Source organism: Mustela lutreola, chromosome 3, assembly GCF_030435805.1.
Source record: "Mustela lutreola isolate mMusLut2 chromosome 3, mMusLut2.pri, whole genome shotgun sequence".
Classification (NCBI taxonomy): Eukaryota; Metazoa; Chordata; class Mammalia; order Carnivora; family Mustelidae; genus Mustela; species Mustela lutreola.
The window spans coordinates 118,648,464-118,672,738 of NC_081292.1; positions in this window are offsets into that span (position 1 = coordinate 118,648,464).

The following is a 24,275-nucleotide window of genomic DNA, read 5'->3' on the forward strand; positions in this document are numbered from 1 at the left end:
ATGTGCAGGTTTTGGGGTAGACATGCATTTTCAGGTTTTTGGGGTAAATCCTAGGGAATGTGGTTGCTGGATTATATGGTAAGAAGATGTTTAGTTTTGTAAGAAGCCACCAAACTGTCTTCCAAGGTGGCTGGACTATTTTACATTTCTACTAGAAATGAATAAGTTTCTTTGCTCCACATCCTCACCAGCATTTGGTGTTGTTAGTGTTCCATGTTTCAGACATTCTAATAGGTATGTAGTGGCATCTCATTGTTTTAATTTGAATTTCCCTGATGACATATGATGTAGGCCATCTTTTCATATGCTTATTTACTAGCTGTATATCTTCTCTGGCAAAGTATCTGTTAAGCCTATTTTTTAATCAGGCCATTTTCTTACTGCTGATTTTTAATGTTTCTCTTTTTAGCATGCCAACTCTCCCCAGCAGGACTTGATACTTGTGGGTGAAATGATTATTCCTACTTTGTATTTTACCAAGCCAAAGCTCCAGCATTTTCAGAAACTTCCTGGAAATCATATAGTTATGGGGGGCTGGGATTAAATTTAAGGCTCTGGTTTACTTGCCTTCAAAGTCTGGATTCTGAAATGATAATTTCTCTCCTTCTGACATATACATAAACACTAGAGGACATAGTCTATTGTCATTGGCTTTGTCTGATGATGATACTCTACCAAATATGGTGGACAGGAGACAGAGCTTTTGGCTCCTACAGTCAAAATGGCACCTGCATTAAAGAGCAAAGGGAATAAAATAGAGAATTTAACCCCATCCAATGCTCATGTGGGTGGATGAATCTAGTTTGTTGATAATGCACATACTCAATTTCTCATAGCCTATGAGGAAATAGCCCCTTCATAAGTCCATCCAAAGAGTAAGTTTTGCTGTTGTAATCTTCACCCCTGTCTTTGTACCATTCTTAGAATGCATAGCATTAATAAATGTGAGAGTAAATTTCTGGTCTTATTATTATTATTTTTTAAATATGTAGTTTGTGTGGAGGAAAATGGGGGAAAATAGCAGTTGAGTGGAAACTTGAATAAACTTTAATCCTCTGAGAAGATCTGCAAAAGGGACCAGATTTATAAGAAGCACCCTCAGTGGTTCTTAGCTATAATTATAAACAGATTTTTTTAAGTGGCTTAATTACTGTTAATTCTTTACCATAGAATTTGCTTTAGCACCATATTCATGAAAGTACAATTCATCAATATAAAGTACTTAACAACTTATTATTCAGGGCTCATGGGTATAAAAATAATAGTGTTTGAAAGGCACAAAAACAAATGTGTAATAATAGACAAATAAGACCTGATCCAGAGTGCTAAAGTTCATTTCATTCTCACTTCATTTCCATTATATCTCCTTACCCAAATGAAGTCCAAAAATACATTATGAAACTAAGAAGCCTAAGAAGTTAAATGGAAAATAACAGCAGGAATAAAGCACAATTAAAGGCATAGGAGGAAAGACAAATCCTCTGATGCATCTGAGATTTGACACACTGGAATACAATTGAGCAAAGCAAGAAGGAAAACTAGACCAGCCAAGTCCTGCTGAGAGAGAAAGCTCTGTTCTGCAGTGTCCTTTTATGTGGAGAATCATAGAAGGTCCAATATGCAAGAGAAATGAGCACTGTGGTTTGTAGAAAGAATCCAACACAATGAGGTATTTGCATGCAGACAAAGCATTGACTCTGAAGGCCAAGGAAGACAGCAGCTTTATTTAATGATAAGATAACAAAAATGAAAGAATACATCTATAATTATTAAAATCTTGTTTCTTACACATTGACATGGCCCCAAACTGGGAAGACTTGTCTCCAAAAGCAGATTCACAAAGAGTGAAATATATTTTGAGGAATATTTGGAGCAGAGAAAGATAGACAAAGACTCTTTGTGGTCAGAGTCTGCTCTGAAGGGGGGACCCTTGTTTCCTGTAGTTCTGGGCAGACACAGTGACACAGGTGGTACAGCAATGACCTCCTTGCAGTTTCTTCTACAAAATTCCAATTACCCCAGAGCCATCACAATTGGTGAAGATAGAAGAGCTTTGTAGAGTGAAATATTCCCATGGTTTGTGTTTATTTGTTTTACTGCAGTTTTAGGCTCCTTTGTAGTCTCTGAATACCTTAAGAACAAGAAGAGCCTTTACTCATTATTCTTATTTGTTAGCTCTGTGCCTGGACAAATAGTTAGTATTTAATAAAGTCAGTTCTATTGACCTAATTTTTAAATTTTGGTATTTTTTCTGCCTAGGAAAAAATTTATACACACACACATACGCACAAAATAGTGGATACAAAAATAATAATGGAAAGTCAAAGAAAAAAAAACCTATTGACTTTCACTAAAAGTAAAAATGAAGCTATAACAAAAGATCAAAGTAAAAGATTGAAACATATAGAAGCTACAGGAAGACACAGACCTTCAAAGCATATTTCATGTCTTCATGTCTCGATCTTTTTTTCTCTAACATGGGGGAAGAGATAGAATTTCTGTTGGTCCATGCTTCTGGTTGGTTCCTGGTGGCTGTATTTCCTTTTCTAATAAACCCAGCAATTAGCTATAGATGCTCTTGTCCCTAAATAGACCGTAAGCATCATTGATCAAATGAAAATTAGTTAAAAGGGAAGGAGGTGTAGTGGGTTGAATAGTGTCTCACCGTTGAAAAACTCGTGTGCATCCCAAACATCAAAATGTTACCTTATTTGAAAATAGAGTCTTTATAGACATTACTAGGATATGAAAGAGAATCTTGAGATAAAATCATCCTGGATTTAGAGTAGGCCCAAATCCAATGACTGATGCCCTTCTAAGAAGAGAGAATGGCACAGGGATACAAGAAAGGTCATGTCCAACAGAAGCAGAGATTGGAGTTATGCTACCATGAGCCAAGAAACCTGAGGAGCCATCAGAAACTAGAAAAGGCAAGAGAGAATTCTCCGCTACATCTTCCCAGTGGAGGGTGGCCCTGCTAGCTCTTTTCTGTTTTACTGTCTTTGGACTTCTGACCACACTGTGAGAGAAGAAAATTCTATTGTTTCATGCCACCTAAAGTCTGTAGTACTTTGTTACAGTGCCCCAAGGAAGCAAATGCAGGAGTTTTATACTTGGTACTGATTTGAGTAGGAAGGCAGATTCCATAGAGAGTTTGGTAAACTGTTCTTATTAACACCATATTGAATATAAACTCTACAAGTGGGAAATCAGCACTCCCAACAAAAGCAAATATCACATTTCAACTATACTTATGGTGGTTGAGTCAGGGGTTCTTATACTAAAAGAGTCCTCTAAAAACTACCATGGATATAGATCATGGATAACTCCTTGCCTCTTTTATATGCATATTTTATAGAAACTATATAAATTTTAATTTAATAATTAACAAAAACTATATTGAAGCAATTTCTAAAAATATATGATTAATCACTACCTGTAAGTCCTCAGTAAAATAATGACATGTCTTAATTGCTCTTAGTTTTATAGGAATTCATCTTGATACCTCATCACTCTAATAAACTGTGGACCGAGGGAGAAAAGTTCTTCAGCTTCCCTTTGGGAGACTAGTTTTGAATCTACCTTTCCAGAGAGGTATTTTCAAGGATTTCTGTCTCTAGAATTGCTCCTAGAATTGATCCTTGCTATTATCCAGGGACAAAAACTATCAGCTACAATAATTGAGGTCCTGGGACAAATGCTTAGATCATTACTAGAAGATATGCAGGCTTTTAAACTTCATTTTATGGACATTGTTTATTATTAATGTAATCATTTACACCAGAGGGAAATGAAGATCAGGAAGTTAAGTGAATTGCTTAGGGTTACACAGATAGTAAATGGCAGAATCAGGAACTGAAACCAATACTGTCTAGTCATGGGGCCATGTACCATATTGTTTCTTTAAAATGTATTTAAACCTAATTGTCTGCTTATTTCTTTTCTTGAGTTCAGAAAGGGCAAACACCATATGTCCATTGAAAACAAAATGAAACAGTTACTGAGTGCCTATTTTTTGCCAGGCACTGTGAGAGTAAATGGTGGTTTATAAGGCAAGATCAGAGTATACTGGCTGACTAAAATTAAATAATTTTTTAAACTCATTTACATGGTCTAGCAAGATAATAGGAAATAATTTCCCAACATTTCTGCTCTTGTGTTTGAGAAGTATATTGACCCTGGGAGATGGGGTGGAGTAGAAAGGAAGAAAAGTGGCATAGCTGTTTTTTTTGTTTGTTTGTTTTAACTCTTCTCAAAATCAAAGACTTATGGGCATACGTTTTTGGTGCAACCAAAGTGACTTCTGCTTCCAAGCTCCATCATTTTAGTCATTTTTCAGTAGGAAAACAAATTCATACTGCAATAAAATATGACTAAGCAAATAATCTAAAATTCTACAACAAAGCCCCAAAATCTGACAGTGGGAAGCCACTATTAGTAATAAATTTTTGCCCACCATTTTCTTTTACTAATTTTTAAAACCATGATAAAACACACATAAAATTGGGGAGAGTTAAGATGGTGAAGTAGGGGACCCTAAATTCATCTGGTTCCTGAAATTCAGCTAGATAGTTATCAAATCATTCTGAATACCTGTGGAATCAAATAGAGATCTGAGAAAAGAAATGCCACGACTCTACAAATCCACCACTTTTTGGAAGGCAAGAGGTATAAAGACTTGAATCCAGGGTGATATACTGGAGGATATGGCAGATGGGAGGGAGCTGGCTTAAGGAGCTACTGCAAAGTATTATAAGCAGCAGAAGGAAAAATTGGAACTTTTAGAAGTCTGCTATAGGGGTTGCTGGAAGAGAGGTGGATGAAGAGTTGGGGTAACTGGGTGGTGGACATTAAGGGGGACATGTGATGTAAGAGTATTGTGTATTATATAAGCCTGAGAAGTCACAAGCTTGTACCTCTGAAGCCAATAATACAGTATATGTCAATTAATTGAATTTAAATTTAAAAAGTTAAAAAAAAAAAAAGAAGTCTGCTACAGTGGGGTATGGCCCTGGCTTAAAGGCACTGACGTGGTATGGAGGGGTAGAATCCTAGGTGGGACAGTGTGGTCTCAGGATCCCTGAGATCACAGGAAGAATGGGAGTGCCTGAATGTGGCACAGTTCACAGATATTGGAGCAGGGAAGCAAGCTAAAAATAGTGAGTCCAGGTGTTGGCTTTTTGCTCTGTGTTGCCATAAACTATGAACCACTGCATGGTCATATAATTGTTCCCTGGCAGGGCCCAGCAAAAGACAGAAGCATGGCAAGATCCTTCAACTCCCAGGAGGAACAGTGTAGGTTCACTCTAGGACTCCACAGAATTTGGACTCTTGAATCTCAGTTGTGTGTCTGAGGTAAAAAAGCTTGGTAACAGGCTGGGTGAACACAGAGTTTTGAGGGAAACCAGGGAGACAAGAGTGAACTGCTTTTCAGTCAGGGCACACTGAAGAGTGGGGGGGTGTACACTTTCAGATCTGGGTCTAGAGAGCAGGGTATCACCATTTTTATCCTGCCAATTGGTGTTGAAAGCCTTCAGACAGCAAAATAGTACTACATGGTGGAATCCAGAGCCACTTAAACTGAGCCTGTCCCCCGGCAAAGGAGGCACATTTTTGTAAGTTCAAAGGCACCTGAGAATCAGTGCAATAGGCCCCTTCCCCAGAAGACCCTCAGGAACAACTGGGTACTATTAAGTTTACTGATCTCAGAGAACTGCAAAACTTTAGCTCTTGGGAAAAACATATATAGCATTCATAGTTTTTTTGTTTGTTTGTTTTTGTTTTTTTATTCTTTAGTCTATCAGTTTTATTTTTGCTAGCTAGTTTCTTATTTTTAAATTATTTTTTAATTCTTTTAAAATTTTTATTTATGTATGTTTTATATGTATGATTTATTTTTCATTTCCTTTCATTTTATTTTTGTATATAAATACGTTTTTCTTCCTTTTTTTTTTTTTTTTTTTTTAGACTTTAATTTTTTTTTTTTTATAAACATATATTTTTATCCCCAGGGGTACAGGTCTGTGAATCACCAGGTTTACACACTTCACAGCACTCACCAAATCACATACCCTCCCCAATGTCCATAATCCCACCCCCTTCTCCCAAACCCCCTCCCCCCGGCAACCCTCAGTTTGTTTTGTGAGATTAAGAGTCACTTATGGTTTGTCTCCCTCCCAATCCCATCTTGTTTCATTTATTCTTCTTCTACCCACTTAAGCCTCCATGTTGTATCACCACTTCCTCATATCAGGGAGATTTGGGATCTAATTTCTTATAATAAGCAGACCAAGACACACCTAAAATCTATTTCTTTGTTTTTTTTTCTATTTTGTTTCTTGTTTTTTGTTTGTTTTGTTTTTGTATGCTTTTTTTCCCCTTCTGTTGTTGCTGTTGTTATTGTTGTCTTTTCACTTTGTTCTATTTTTTTCTGGACAAAATGACAAGATGGAGAGATTCAGCATAAAAGAAAGAGCAATAGGTAATACTCACTGCCAGGGACTTAATCAATTTGGATATAAGTAAGATGTGTGAACAAAATTTAAAACATTTATAAACATACAGTGGGGTTGAAAGAAGCATAGGAATTCATTACTGTAGAAATAGGAAGTAAAATATCATCAAATCAAAATTAAAAATGCTGTTACTGAGATGTAGGCCCAAAAAGAGGCTCTAAAAGTGAGGATAAATGAGGCAGAAGAGAGTCAGTGATATAGAAGATAAAATGATGGAAAACAAGGAAACTGAACAGAAGAGAAAAAGAGAACTACTGGATCATGAAAAGGAGACTTTGAGAACTCAACAATTCCATAAAGTGAAATAATATCTGGATGATAGAGGTCCCAGAAGATGAAGAGAGAGAGAGAGAAGCAGAAGGTTTATTTGAATAAGTTATAGCTGAGAATTTCCCTAGTGGGGGGAAGGAAACAAACATTCCATCCAGAAAGAACAGAGAACCCCCTCAAAATCAATAAAAATAGGTTGATACCTCAACATATAATAGTGAAGCTTGCATATTTCAAAGATAAAGAGAAAAATCTTAAAAGCTGTTTGAGACAAGAGGTCCTTAACCTACAAAGGTAGACACATAAGGCTGGCAGCCGACCCATGCACAGAGACCAGGCAGGTTAGAAGGGACTGGCATGACATATTGACTGTGCTAAATGGGAAAAACATACAGCCAAGAATATTTTATCCAGGAAGGTTGTCATTTGGAATAGAAGGAGAGGTAAAGAGTTTACAGGACAAACAAAAACTAAACAAATTTGTGAATACTAAACAAGCCCTGTAAGAAATATTAAGGGGATCCTCTGAGTGGAAAGAGAGCTCCAAAGTAACAATAACCAGAAAGGAACAGAAACAATCTACAGAAACAGTGATTTACAGGTAATATAATGGTGCTAAATTCCTATCTTTCAATAATTACTTTGAGTGTAAATGGACTAAATGCTCCAGTTAAAAGACATAAGATATCAGAATGGATAAAAGAAACAAACAAAAAATCCCCACAAGACCCATTGGTATGCTGTTTGCAAAGGACTCATTTTCAACCCAAGTACACCTCCAGGTTGAAAATGAGGGAGTGGAAAACAATTTTTCAAACTAATGGACATCAAAATAAAACTGGAGTAGCAATCCTTACATCAAACTAGAATTTAAACCAAAGAGACTGTAATAAGAGATGAAGAAGAACACTATCATAAGAAAAGGATCTATCCAAAAAAAAGTCTAACAATTGTAAATATTTATGCCCCTAACTTTGAAGCAGGCAACTATATATACCAATTAATAACAAAACTAAAGAAGCTCATTGTTAATACAAAAATAATAGGTGATTTTAACACCCCACTCACAGCAATGGACAAATCATCTAAGCAGAAGATCAACAAGGAAACAAGGGCTTTGAACAACACACTGGACCAGATGGACTTAACAGATATTTTAAGGGCATTTTATACTAATCAGCAGAATACACATTCTTCTTGAGTGCACATGGAACATTCTCCAGAATAGATCACATACTGGATCACAAATCAGGTATCAACAGATACAGAAAGATTGAGATTCTACATCTACATACAATGCATATTTTCATATCATAATGCTTTAAAACTTGGACGTCAACCTAAATACAAAAAATGAAGGAATACATGGAGGTTAAAGAGCATTCTACTAAAGAACAAATGGATCAACCAGCAAATTGAAGAAAAACTTAAAAAAAAATGGGAGCAAATGAAAAAGAAAACATGACAGTTCAGAACTTGTGCAGCAAAGTGGGTCCTAAGAGAGAAAGTATATAACAATACAGGCTTTTCTCAAGATATAAGAAAATTCTCAAATATACAACCTAAACTTAAACTTAAAAGAGTTGGAAAAAGAACATCAAGTAAAGCTTAATTTCTTAAAAAGATTTTATTTATTTATTTGATAGACAGAGATCACAAGTAGGCAGAGAGTCAGGCAGAGAAGAAGAGGGAGAAGCAGGTCCCCTGTCGAGCAGAGAGCCTGATGCTGGACTCAATCCCAGGACTCTGGGATCATGACCTGAGCCAAAGGCAGAGGCTTTAACTCACTGAGCCACCCAGATGCCTCAAGTAAAGCTTAAATTTATCAGAAAAGAGAACTAAATCAATGATATGGAAATTTTAAAACAACAATAGAACAGATCAATGAAATGAGGAGCTGATTTTTGGAAAGAATCAATAAGATTGATAAACCCTATTTATCAAAAAGACTTATCAAAAAGAAAAGAGAAAGGACACAAAGAAATAAAATCATGAATGAAAAAGGAACAACCACTACCAACACCTAAGGAATACAAATAATTATAAGAGAATATTATGAGAAAATATATGCCAAAAAATTAGGCAATCTGGAAGAAAAGGATGCATTCCTAGAAATAGAAAACTACTAACACTGAAACTGAAAAAAATAGAAAACCTGAACAGACCCATAACCAGCAGAATAATTAAATCAGTAATAAAATGTTGACCTATGAATAAGAGTCTGGGGCTAAATGGCCTTCCAGTGCAATTCTACCCAATATTTAATGATGAATTAGTACCTATTCCTCTGAAATTGTTTCAAAAAATAGAAAGGGAAGGAAAATTGTCAAACTCATTCTATGAGGTCAGCATTATCTTAATCCTAAAACCAGACAAGGACCCCACTAAAAGTAGACTTACAGATCAAAATGGTTACAAAATTTCCCACTATTATACTAGCTAATAGGATCCAACAGTACAATAAAAGGATTATTCACCATGAAATGTATTTATTCCTGGGCTGCAAGTGTGGTTCAACATCCATGAATAATCACTGTGATACACCACATTAGTAAAAGAAAGGAGAAGAACCATATGATCCCCTCAATAGATGCAGAAAAAATATTTGACAAAATACAGCATCCTTTCTTGATAAAAACTCTCCACAGTATGGTTATAGAAGGAAGATACCTCAATATCATAAAACTCATATATGAAAACCCATAGCAAATATCATCCTCAATAGGTAAAAGCAGAGCTTTACCCCTAAGTTCAGGAGCACTATAGGGATACCCACTCTCACCACTCTCACCACTCTCACCACTATAGGGATACCACTCTCAACACAATAATGGAGGTCCTGGGCTCAGCAATCAGACAACAAAAAGAAATAAAAAGCATCCACATTGACAAGGAAAAAGTCAAACTTTCACTCTTCACAGACAACAAGATACTCTGTAGAAAAACCAAAGGACTCCACAAAATTTGCTAAATTTATAAAGGAATTCACCAAAGTTGTAGAATACAAAATTAATGAACAGAAGTCAGCTGTATTTCTATACACTAACAATGAGGCAGAAGAAAGAGAAATCAAGGAGTCAATCCTATTTACCAAAAAAGGTAAAGATACCTATGCACCAAAAAAGTAAGATACCTATGAAAACACCTAACCAAAGTGGTAAAATATCCATACTCTCAAAACTATAGAAACCTTATGAATGAAATTGATGAAGACATAAAGAAATGGAAAAATGTAACATGTTCATAGATTATAAGAATAGTATTATTAAAATGTCTATGCTACCCAAAGCAATCTAGACATTCAAAGCAATCCCTATCAAAATATCATCGGCACTTTTCACAGAGCTGGAATAAACAATCCTAAAATTTCTATGGAACTGGAAAAGACCCTGGATAACCAAAGGAATGTTGGAAAAAAAAAAAAACACAAAGCAAAACAAAACAAAACAAAAACAAAACAAACAAACGAAAAAAACAAAGCTGGAGGCATCACAATTCTGAACTTCAAGCTGTATTACAAAGTTGTAATCGTAAAACCTCCGAAATGGATCCTCAACTTTATGGTAAACTACTCTTTGACAAAGCGGGAAAGAATATCCAATGGAAAGAAAGACAGTCATTTCAACAAATGGTTTTGGAAAAATCAGACAGTCACATGCAGAACAATGAAACTGGACCACTTCTTTACACCATACACAAAACTAAACTCAAAATGGATGAAATATCTAAATGTGAGAAACGAATCCCTGAAAATCCTAGAGAAGAACACAGACAACAACCTCTTTGAGCCCAGCCACAGCAACTTGCTAGACACATCACCAAATGTAAGAGAAATAAAGACAAAAATGAACCATTGGCACTTCATCAAGATAAAATCTTTTGCATAACAACGGAAACAATCAACAAAACTAAAAGGCAACCTACAGAATAACAGAAGATATTTACAATGTCTTATCAGATAATGGGTAGTATCCAAAATCTATAAATAACTCATCAAACTCAACAACCCCCAAAATAACAAATCCAGTCAAGAAATGGGCAAAACATAAACACTTCTCCAAAGAAGACATGCAAATATCTGACAGACACATGAAAAAATGCCCGGTATCACTCAATATCAGGGAAATACAAATTCAAACCACAATGAGACCTCACACTGGTCAGAACAGCTAAAATTGACTCAGGAAACAACAGATGTTGGCCAGGATGCAATGAAAGGGAATCCCTCTTATACTGTTGGTGAGAATGCAAACTAGTGCAGCCACTTTGGAAAACAGTTTTAAAAAGTTAAAACTAGAGCTACCATAGGGCTCAGCAATTGCAGTACCACATATTTATCCAAAAGATACAAACATAGTGATTTGAAGGGGCACATGTACCCCAATATTTACAGCAGCAATGTCCACAGTAGCCAAAATATGGAAATAACCCAGATGTCCATTGACAGATGAATGGATAAAGAAGATGAGACATACATATATACACATATATAGACAATAGAATATTACTCAGCCATCAAAAGAATGAAATCTTGCCATTTGAAATGACATGGATGGAAGTAGAGGGTATTATGCTAAGTGAAATAAGGCAGTCAGAGAAGGACAAATACCATATGATTTCACTCATATGTGGAATTAAAAAAAAAACCCAGATAAACACTGGGGAAGGGAAGGAAAAAAAAAGAAAATAAGATGAAAACTACAAAAGACACTGAATTCTAGGAAACAAACTGAGGGTTGCTGGTGGAGAGGTTGGTGGGGGTAGGGGTAACTGGATGATGGGCATTAGGGAGGGTACTTGATGTAATGAACACTGGGTATTATAAGCAACTGATGAATCACTAAATTCTACTTTTGAAACTAATAAAAAATATAATTTCTGGGTCATAGGATAGCTCTATTTTTAACTTTTTGAGAAACATCCACACTGTTTTCCAAAGTGGCTGTACCACCTTACATTCCCACCAACAGTGTAAGAGGGCTCCCCTTTATCCACAACCTCTCTAACATTTGTTGTTTCTTGCCTTGTCAATTTTTGCCATTCTAACTGGTAAAAGGTAGTCTCTCAATGTGGTCTTGATTTGAATTTTCCTGATGGCTAATGATGAATATTTTTTCATGTGTCTGTTAGCCATTTGTATGTCTTCTTTGAAGAAGTGTCTGCTCATGTCTTCTGCCCATTTTTTTTTGACTTGATTATTTGTTTTTTGGATGTTGAGTTTGAGAAGTTCTTTATAGATATTGGATATCAGCCCTTTGTCTGTAGTGCCATTTGCAAATATTTTCTCCCATTCTGTGTGTTGCCCCTTTGTTTTTTTGACTGCTTCCTTTGCTGTGCAGAAGCTCTTTATCTTGATGAAGTCCCAAAAGTTTATTTTCACTTTTGTTTCCCTTGCCTTTGAAGATGTGACTTGAAGAAGTTGCAATGGTCTATGTCAAAGAGGTTACTGCCAATGTTGTCCTCTAGAACTTTGATGGATTCCAGTCTCACATTGAGGTCTTTAATCCATTTAGAGTTTATGTTTGTGTATAGTGCAAATGAATGGTGGAGTTTTATTCTCCTATGTATAGCTATCCAATTTTTCCAGCACCATTTATTGAAGAGACTGTCTTTTTTCCATTGGATATTTTTTCTTGCTTTGTTGCAGATTAGTTGATCATAGAGTTGAGGGCCCATATCTGGGCTTCTATTCCTTTCCATTGATCTATGTGTCTGTTTTTGTGTCCATACCATGATGTCTTGGTAGTCACAGCTTTATAATATAGCTAGAAATTAGGCAATGTGATGCCCCTAGCTTTTTCTTTCTCAACATTTCCTTGGCGACTTGGGTCTTTCTGGTTCCATATCAATTTTAAGGTTGTTTGTTCCAGCACTCTGAAAAATGCCATTGGTATTTTGATTAGGATGGCTTTGAAAGTATAGATTGCCCTGGGCAGCACAGACATTTTAACAATGTTCCAATTTTATCGTTCCAATCCATGAGCATGGAATGTTTTCCCATCTTCTTGTGTCTTCTTCAATTGCTTTAATAAGTGTTCTGTAGTTTCTAGAGTATAGCTCCTTCACCTCTTTGGTTAAGTTTATTCCAAGGTATCTTAGGGATGTTTGTGCTATCATAAATGGAATTGATTCCCTAATTTATTTTCTACAGTTACACTGTTAGTGTATAGGAAAGCAATTGGTTTCTGTGCGTTGATTTTGTATCCTGACACATTACTGAATTGCTGTATGAGTTCTAGTAATTTAGGGATGGAGTCTTTTGAGTTTTCCACAGAAAATGTCATGTCATCTTTGGAGAGAGAATTTGACTTCTTCTTTGCCAATCTGAATACTTTTTATTTCTTTTTGTTTTCTGCTGCTGTTGCTTGCACTTCTAGTAGTTTGTTAAACAATAGTGGTGAGAGTGGGCATCCTTGTTGTGTTCCTGATCTTTTTTTTTTTTTTAAGATTTTATTTATTTATTTGACAGAGAGAGATCACAAGTAGGCAGAGAGGCAGGCAGAGAGAGAGGAGGAAGAAGGCTCCCTGCTGAGCAGAGAGCCCGATGTGGGACTCGATCCCAGGACCCTGAGATCATGACCTGAGCCGAAGGCAGCGGCTTAACCCACTGAGCCACCCAGGCGCCCCTGTGTTCCTGATCTTAAGGGAAAGACTCTCAGCTTTTCCCCATTGAGAATTATATTCACTGTGGGCTTTTCATAGATGGTTTTTATGAAATTGAGTAATGTTCCCTTTATCCCTACACTCTGTAGTAAAAAGAAGGGCCACATGCACCCTAATGTTCATAGCAGCAATGTCTACAATAGCCAAACTGTGGGAGCTAAGATGCCCTTCAAGAGATGAATGGGTAAAGAAGATGTGGTCCATATATACAATGGAATATTACTCAGCCATCAGAAAGGATGAATATCCAACTTTTGCATCAACATGGACACAACTGGAGGAGATTATGCTATGTGAAATAACCAGAGAAAGTCAATTATCTTATGGTTTCACTTATTTGTAGAACATGAAAAATATCACAGAGGACATTAGTAGAAGGAAGGGAAAAATGGAGGGGGGGAATCAAAAGGGGAAGCAAACCATGAGAGACTATGGACTCTAGGAAACAAATTGAGGGTTTCTGGGGGGTGTGGGGGATGTGTTAGCGCACTGATGGGTATTAAGGAGGGCACATATTGCATGGAGCACTGGGTGTTTTATGCAAAAAATGAATCATGGAACACTACATCAAAAACAAATGATGTATTGTATGATGACTAACATAACATAATAAAAAATACACATAAAATTTGCAATCTTTACCACTTCTAAATGTAACTTTCAGTAGTGTTAAGTATATTCACATTATTGTGCAACCAATCTCCAGAAAGTTTTTTAAAGCTCTATTTATTTATTTGAGAGAGAGAGAAAGAGAGAGAGCATGTACAAGTGAGGGAAGGGACAAAGGGAGAGATTCTTCAAGGAAACTCCTTGCTTAGCCTGGAGTCTGATATAGGGCTCAACCCTGGAACCTATGAAATCACAACCAGTGCCATAACCAAGAGTCTGACACTCAGCCTTCTGAGTCATGCAGGTTCTCCTGTCTCCAGAAGTTTTTGATTTTCAAACCTGAAACTCTATATCCAGTTAAACTTTTTCCCCTTATCCCTGCCCACAGCCCTTGGCAACCACCATTTTTTCTTCTGTTTCTATGAATTTGTTTACTTTAAGATACTTCACTTGAGTGGATTATACATTCCTTGTACTTTTCTAATTGGTTTATTTCATTTAGCATAAGGTCTTCAAGTTTCATCCGTGATGTAGCATGTGTCATTTCATTCCTTTCAATGGCTGAGTAACATTCCATTGTATGTAAATATCACATTTTCTTTATCTATTCATTCATGGATAGACCCTTGTGTTGCTTCTACCTCTTGATTGCACTGTTGTGAACATGCGGTGTACACTCTGCCTAATATTTTTCATCACAACTTAAGCCTTTTTATTTTGTAAAAAAGTTCTAAATTAATAGAAAATTCTTGTGTTCTTAACACAATAAAAAGAAATTATTAGTTCTTTATAAAGTGCCATTGCATGATATGTCTCTATGTAAAAATACTTCCTGCTGAAGAAATTCCCCCATCACCCTGCCCAATTGCCACCAATATCTTTTGTTTTATTCTTCAGATTGTTCAACACATTAGAAGTATTCGATAAAATTTCAGTCTATGTTACTTCTTTGAATGGAGTTGTGAACTGGGCAGTATCTGTTTCCCAGGAAGGGAAAAAAAAGAGCTGGTGTAGTATGAACACTTCCAAATTTGTATCACCCAGAGATTAATGCTCTGAATTTTTCTGACATGCATCTTGATGGTGATGATGCTAAATGTGCCTCATAGGTCATTTCCATTTCTAAATTAACCCACATCATTATGTTTCAGGAATCAAAATTTCTGAGTAAGTCACCTCTTTGTGGTTGTTAAATTATGATGACTTTAAAATGATAGCCTCTCTTCATGATGATTTAATGATCTAATTCCTAATGTGGTGTTAGAGGCTTTAGGTTGGGAGTACTACATACCTATGTTGTGTCCTACTCTTCTAGGAGATAAAATTAATGTTCAGAAAATGAGGTCTTTCAAGGGACATGACTGTCAGATATAGTTAATTGCACAAACTGAATCATATTTTCTTTTTTCTTTTTATTGCAAGGCAAATATTAAAAATGTTTCTAGTTAAATACTGTTGTTTTTGAGACAAAAGACCTATGCATTGGAAACTGGAGACAATATTGTACTAGACCAGAATTATCTGATGAGATGAGCTAATTGTCATGAACATAAAATGTTTCCCACTTTTTTTTGTTTTATTATGATAGCACCACAACTAAGAAATCTTGATTTTTTTAAATATAAATTAACATTGCTCATAAACACACATATACATATCTTACACATAAACTATTATATATAATATTATATATATATACATATATATAATATGAAGATCTATAGATCTATAGATCTAGATATCTTTCTATCTATCTATCTATATATATATATCTTCATATTATAAATAAGCAAACTGAGGCCTAGGCAGGTTATGGGACTTACCACAAGGCCCCACAGTCTATTAATGTCAATGATGGAATACCTTAAGCTCTTGTTTCCCAGGCTGTTTTAACTCAAACAGCCTTTTGATAAACATGAAAGTTTTGTAAAGTTGCAAGGAGTTTCTGAGAGAGACAAATTCCCCCCCCCTTCCCAACAAATCAGTCCCTTTAAAATCACTGGTATGCTTAGAAGATGGTTTATTTTCTATATACTTCTACACACTGATTATGTTGAGCTTTTATTTTTCTGTGGTCAAATATTTTTTTTTTCAAATTCATATATCCTCCTCTGAGCCTCCTTCCATTACCCTCCAAACACTGGCTGAGAACCATATTATTATTATTTTTTAAATTATTTATTTATTTATTTGATAGACCGAGATCACAAGTAGGCAGAGAGGCAAGCAGAGAGGAAGAGGGAGAAGCAGGCCCCCTGTCAAGCAGAGAGCCCAATGCTGGACTCAATTCCAGACCCTGGGATCATGACCTGAACCAAAGGCAGAGGCTTTAACCCACTGGGCCACCCAGGTGCCCCCCAAACCATATTATTTTAATTAGCCTACTCTTTGGCTACATTTAAAACATGATTTTTATTTAGAAATATTAAGCCGATGGCTCCTACTTGTACAGACCATCTCTAAAGAATGCTACAAATATGTGAATTTTGCATCACAGCTATACTTTTTATTTCCTAATTTATATCTATCCCTAATTCCGCCTTGTGATGAAAGTCTCTTCAGACAAAGAAAAGTTAACATTAGGCTTTATGTCAGTTGTTAAGGAGTCTATTCTTTAATTTCTACCTATTTCTTGACCTCCTAATTTCCTTCTATTTTATTCCATTATGGTTAAAAAAAGACACTTGATATGATTTCAATCCTCTCAAATTCGGTAAGGCTTGTTTTGTGACTGACCCATCATTTGATCTCATACTAGAAAATGTTCTGTGTGACTTGAGAAGAAGGTGTATTCTGCTGCTATTGAATTGAAGGTTCTGTACATGCCTGTAAGATTCATTTGTCTATAGCGTTATTCAAGAACACTATTTCCTTATTGATTTTCTGTCTGGATGATCTATCCATTGTTGAAACTATGGTATTGAAGTCCTTTGCTCTTATTGTACTGCTATCTATGTCTCCCTTCCATTCTGCTAGCATTTGCTTTATATATCTGGGTTTTCCAATGTTGGGTGCATATATATTTACTACTGTTATATCCTCTTGATGAACTGACCTCTTCATCACTATATAGTGATCTTCTTTGTCTTTTGACTTCCAGATTTCAAATTATATTATGAAACTATAATAATCAAAACAGTATGATACTGCCATAAAAATATATACATAGGCCAATGAAACAGACTAGAGAGCCCAGAAATAAATCTTCATACATATGGTCAATTAATATTTGACCAGGACATCAAGAATACACAATGAGGAGAGGAACACTTTCAATAAATGATATTGGGACAACTGGATATCTAAATGCAAAAGAAATGAAATTGGATCCTTATGCCATACACAAAGTTTAACTCAAAATGGATTAAATTTAATACCTGAAACTGCAAAATCCCTAGAATAAAACAGAGAAAAAAAACTCCTTGACATTGATCTTAGCAATGGTTTTTTTGGATATGACATCAATAGTACAGGCAATGAAAGTGAAAATGACAAGTGGGATTACCTTAACCTAAAAAGCTTCTATAGAGAAAAGAAAATAATCAACAAAATGAAAAACCACCTTATGGAAGGGCAGAAAATACATGCAAACCATATACTTGGTAAAGTATTAATATTTTGTTTCTCCAAAGAAGGCATACAAATAGCCAAGTATAAGAAAAGGTCCTCAACATCACTAATCATCAGGGAAATACAAGTCAAAACCACAGTGAGATACTACCACACACCTATTAGGATGACCACTATCAAAAAGAGAAAATAAGTGTTGGCAAAGATGTGGAGAAAAGAGAACTTTTGGACACTATGGTGGGAATGTAAATTGGTACAACCATTATGGAAAACAAGATGGAGTTTCCTCAAAAAAATTAACATAAAGCAGAGTACCTGGGTGGCTCAGTGAGTTAAAGCCCTGCCTTCAGCTCAGGTCATGATCTCAGGGTCCTGGGATAGAGCCTCACAACAGGCTCTCTGCTCAGTGGGGAACCTGCTTCCCCCTCTCTCTCTGCCTGACTCTCTGCCTACTTGTGATCTCTCTCTGTCAAATAAATAAATAAAATCTTAAGAAAAATTAACATGAAGCTACCATATGATCCAACAATCCTATTTCTGGGTTTATATCCAAAGAAAATAAAATCAGTATCTCAAAGAGACATTTGTCCTCCTATATCCACTGCAACATTATTCACAGTAGCCAACATATAGAAACAACCTGAGTTTCTGTCAATAACTGAATGGATAGAGAAAATGTGTGTGTGTATACACACATATACACACATACATGCACACATGGAATGTTAGTCTTAAAAAAAGAAGGAAATCCAGCTATTTATGATAACCTAGATGAGCCTGGAGGACATTGTGCTAAGTAAAATAACCCCAACATGTAAAGACAAATAATGTATGATCTCACTTATAGGTGGAATCTAAAAAGGTCAAATTCATAGAACTATAGAGTAGAATGGTAAAGGTTAGGGGGTGAAAAATGGGGAGAGGTTGACCAAAGGATACAAAGTTCCAGTTATAAAATGAAAACTTCTGGGGTTCTAATGAACAACATAGTGATTATAGTTATTATTGTGTTGGATACGTGAAATTTGCTAAGAGAATAGATGTGAAGTGTTCTCAACACCAACAAAAAAATAGTAACTATGTGAGGTGATGGATGTGTTAATTGTGGGAATCATTTCACACTGTGTATGTATTAAAACATCATGTTATACACTGCAAACAAAATAAAACAAATATTTTTTCCTTCCTTCCTCCCTTCCTCCCTTTCCTTCCTTGTTGCTTTCTTGTTTTCCTTTCTTTCTTAAGTAATCTGTGGATCTCACCCCAAGGAACTTCTTGCACTGATGTAGATTACATAAATTCTACCCTGTGCATTCTGAGAAATATGATATCAGAAACTTAATTAGCTCTGCTTGGTCTTTGCATCAGAAAAGTAAATATTGGGGCGCATAAGTGGCTCAGTGGGTTAAAGCCTCTGCCTTCGGCTCAGGTCATGATGCCAGGGTCCTGGGATCAAGCCCTGCATTGGGCTCTCTGCTCAGCATGGAGCCTGCTTCCTCCTCTCTCTCTGCCTGCCTCTCTGCCTACTTGTGATCTCTTTCTGTCAAATAAATAAATAAAAACTTTAAAAAAAAATAAAGAAAAAGAAAAGTAAACATTAGCTGTCGTTGAGAGATAAAGCCTGGAATCTCAGTGGCTTAACACATTAGTTTCATCATGTAAAAACCAGTCCACAGTAGGATGGAGATGAGAATGAGATCTATGTTTATATTTGTCAGTTTGGGCTACCATATAAACACCACAGATTGGGTGGCATAAGCGACAGAAATTTATTTGCCCAAATTTCTGGAGGCTGGAAGTCCTCAATCAAAGTACCCACAGGTTGATTTCTGGTGTGGCCACTCTCTGTTTTGTAAATGGTGGACTTCCTGTTGAGTCTTCACATGGCCTTTTCTCTGTGCATGCTCAAAGAGAGAGAGCAAGCAAGCTCTGGTGGCCTTTCCTTTTCTTATAAGGACATCAATCCTATCAACTTCATTTAACCTTTATCTCCTGACAGGTCTTATTTCCAAATATAGTCACATTGGACAAAATATGTCAAAATATGAATTCTCAGAGAAGGACACAATTTGGTCCACAACAATGCCTATACACAATCTTTCAGAAATCTAGGCTGAAAAAATATACACCACCCTTCTACAAGGTGTCCCTGAGTGTCGATATTTAGTAGCAACAAGGGAAGAAAAAGAGTATTGTGCACAGGAGGGTAGAGGGCCAAGGATATTCATCACTTCTGCAGAGGTCCCACTGGTGATACAGGCATATGTCACCTAACTGCAAGGGAGACTGGGAAATACTGTACAGAGTAAGCCCAGTGTAAAATAAATAGGTTTGATGAATATCTCTCCAATCTGTACTGCAGGCTTTGATGCTCCCAAATATTGTAAAAAAAAAAAAAAAAAAAAAAAAATGTGCCTTTTCTTTGCTCTTCCAGACTGTTATCTAGCTCATGTTAATTTCAAATTCTTCCCACAATTTTCCCACATGCTTTCACCTATGGAGCTATGTAACTCAAGAAGTATATGGACAGGGGCACCTGAGTGCCTCAGTCAGTTAAGCATCTGCCTTTGGCTCAAGTAATAAACCCAAAGTCCTGGGATCCAGCCCAGCATTGGGGCCCCTGTTCAGCAAAGAACCTGTTTCTCTCTCCCTCTGCTGCTCCCCCTGCTTGTATGCTCTCTCTGTCAAATTATTAAAATCTTAAAAAAAAAAAAAAGGAAGTAAATGGACAATATGTTCATATAAGGAAGAGGAAGGGGGAAAAAAAAGGAAGAGGGAGTGCGAAGCCACATTCAGCTTAGGTTTGAAATCTATACAATGAGAGAAGAGCCAATGCATGTCCATTTGACAATGTACATGCAATGAATTGTGAAGAGCTTAAACCACTTTAAGCACGAGAAGTCTTGAAGCCCTCACCTTGCACGTGTAGAGTCATCAGATTTGTGTACAGTATCTCAGTGTATACAAGAAAAGAGAAGTCCTGTGTGTGTTTCATGTTTTCTGTCATGGTAAGAATGCTTAGCAAGAGTGGCGCGCCTGGGTGGCTCAGTTGGTTAAGCATCTACCTTTGGCTCAGATCATGATCTCAGGGTCCTGGGATGGAGTCCCATGTCGGGCTTTCTTTCTGCTCAGGGGGAAGTCTGCTTATCTCTCTCTCCCTCTTCCCCTCCCCACTGTTAGTGCTCTCTGTCTTTGTCTCCAGCTTGGTTTTTCTGAAATAAGTAGAATCTTAAAAGAATGAAACAAAAAAGAAGAAGAATTGACAGCAAGAGAGCTGGGATAAGACCCTGGACAAAGAGGCAATACAAAGCACAGTTATCTTCCTTTCACTCTCTCTACTATCTTTCCAGAAAATCCCATGTAAACCTTAAGCACACTTCAAAACCTTGTGTTTAGACAGGTTTATCTCCCAAGCACCAAGCCCCATGCCACTCCCCCATACCATTGGGGCGCTCTCAGGGCACCACTCCCAGGATAAGCTACTGAATGGGTCAAGTGTGTAGGAAAACTCCCAGGGCCACCCTGAAGAGGTAAGAATCCTGGTCTCCTACACAAGAAAGCAAACTGGTCTAGTGCAGAAGCAGGGTGTGCTGGGTGTGCCGTTCATTCCTCGGTAAATGATTCCTCAGAAACCACTCCTCCCTTCTCCAGTTAATTCTTCTAGTAGAATTAGACTCTGTGTTTTTCCCCCCCCACTCTTCTCTAAAGGGTACACATGAAGGCCCATTCTTTTTTTTTTTTTTTTTTTTAAGGAATCTGGGTTTAATAGACTAAAAATTACTTTTTCTTTTCCTTTTTTTTTTTTTAAGATTTTATTTATTTATTTGACAGCAAGAGAGAGAGAGAGACAGCGAGAGCAGGAACAGGAGCAGGGGGAGTGGGAGACAGAAAGGAGGCCTCCCGCTAAGCAGGGAGCCTGATGCAGAGCTCGAACCCAGGACACTGGGACCATGACCCAAACCGAAGGCAGATGCTCAACTACAGAGCCACCCAGGTGCCCCTAAAAATTACTTTTTCTTTAAATTTCCTGAAAACAGTAAAATTCCTTTGCCATTCTTTTTTTCCCCCATACATTCCTCTTTACTGTACTTTCAAAGTAAGCCTTTTTCATAACCCTGAAGTGGTTTTGTCTTTAGGTTGTCGGTAAAAGCAAGTTGGCCTCTTTGACTCAGCCCATTGAGATATGAGTGCACTGAATGTGTGCAATGGGCCATTGCCAGAGTTGCTGTTTTTCAATTTATGTCTGAGCTGGAAAAGTCCAAGGAGAATTCTACTTGTGTAGGTTGCATAATAGCCAGCAAACAAAGCTGAACTGGATAAGAGCTTAAAGAAAAGAAAAGAAACATAATGTGTGATCGAGGCCACAGATACTGTAGTACAGGGAGCGAGATCGTGTCAAGGTGAAAAGAGGCTGCAGATTTACTAAGTGACTCAGTCCTTCCTGAGAGCTCTCTGCCGTATCTCCTCCGCCCAGCTGCAGACGTTGCCTTTAGTTTTATAAAGATTAGAGCGAGAAAAAAGCTGCTTTGAAAAAGGGGGAGGGGTGGGGACCAGTTTCAGTGCACCAGCATGTAGTATGATCTACTGTACCCTGTTACATCTATGCATCCTCTTATTCTCACCTCATGGCATACATATAGTAGAAGCTCAATAAATGTCTACTTCATTGAATTGCTAAGCTCTGTTCTCTTCTAAGGAAGCCAACACCACATGCTGCTTGCCACCTCTTCAGTAATCAGTATTTTGGTGGCTTCTTCATTTCTCCAACAAATAGCTCCAATAAAACAGCTCAACCTTTAACTCATCTGTGGGAGCACTGCCTGCCCTCATCTCCTGGTTATGCCAGAGTAACCTTCAGACATACTAAAAGGCAACCCTTCTTCCTTAATATCTCCAATATTCTTCCTTAATATCTTCCTTAATATCCTTAATATCTTCCTTAATATCTCCAATAAGAGTCCCCAAAGACACAAGGAACATGGAATCTCCACCATTTATTACATTTGCTTTCCTTCAAGTACAAAGCATCAGATGTTTCTACATTCAGGAGAAAGAAGGAAAAGAAAGAAAGAAAGAAAGAAAGAAAGAAAGAAAGAAAGAAAGAAAGAAAGAAAGAAAGAGAAAGGAAGAAAGAGAGAAAGAAAGAAAGAAAAAGAAAGAAAGAGAGAAAGAAAGAAAGAAAGAAAGTCACGAGTCATCATGAGAAGACCATACGTTTTGGATTCAGACTGATCCATATTCTAATCCCCACTGCACTTGTAGCTGTGAAACCAGGGGGGAAATGGCATGATCTTTCCCAGTCTGTTCCATTATCTGCACAACAGGCATGCCTACTTACAGGGATGATCCAGGAATTAAGTGAGAAAACACCTGTGCAATAAGGTTGACAATGTACTCAGAGTCAAATATAGGTAAAGAAATATAGTTCCTTGGTATTCTGTAGCTGGTCCACTTTTTCTGAGTTCACACTCCATTTGATAGTGGAGGCAGATCTTCATCTGACCCAGGAACAGAAAGTCATTTAGGTAATGCTATCTGTTCTAGATGCTATTCAGACTTTTAGTTTCCCTCCCCTTTCCCTGATCTTCCCTCAGAAATCACCAGACATATGAAGGGGTTTACTCTGTCCTTTTGATAGAGGGAAGAGAAGGCTCAGGTCATGCAGGGTACCCTATGCTCTCCATGGTTTGCTGTGGACAGGCTGGCCTATATTGGTTGCAAAGCTATGACTAGTTCTCCAAGCTATGACTAGTTCTCCCTATTGTTTTTGAAACGAAGCATCCATACCCACCACAGAAGTCCACCACTCTAGGCATTCACATGTGCTCCCCAATTCCATCTCACCTTTTCCTGTGTGCTTTGACCCCAAGCCTTTGAAAAGTTGCCCTCTCCTTTCTCAACCCTTTCTCTGCCCGTCTAGTGCACAGGGGGACTTCTGGATTCCTATCCTATAAACCACAGACAAAGAGGATCCAGGCCTGTATCTCCGGCTCCTGCATCTGGACCCACCCTGTGGGGCTGCTTCAGCGCCATGTTAGGGGCGCACATGCCATTTTAGGGGCCTGCAACCTCCCCCACAGTCCGTCCTAGAGAATAAGCTATTCCCTTGATATTTGTATGCTGCCTCACACTCATTTCTATGTTCCTAAAAGACTTCTGCAACTTGATATATGATTCTTAAGTGGGGAGATAGAAATAAGAACACCTTTTACTCTACTGATTGTTTTTTTTTTTCCTGTGATCCCTCAGGGCAAGAAGGGATAAAAACTTTTTCCTCCTTCTCCTCCTTCCTTTTTTTTTTTCCTTTTCCTTTCCTTCCTGTCTGAAAGGAACTTGTCCTATATCATCGGTTCCTTGTTCCTAACTTCCTTTAAGACACCAGTGTCACAGTTCAGTCCACATGTTGGGAGGGGTGCAAGAAATCAGTCAGCCCGCAATAGAACGTAAGTAGGAACGGATCTCCAATGCTTTGTAATTGCTACAGACAAAAAATGCTTGGACCAAAGCCTGGAATCTTCTACGTATTTGCAATAGGTAAATATGCTAAACTATATGGTCATTTCTGTGCATACATCAAGCATTATGCTTTGAACTCAGGAATCCAAAACATTTTATAAGACAAGCAGCAGACTCGATATGCCCACTCCA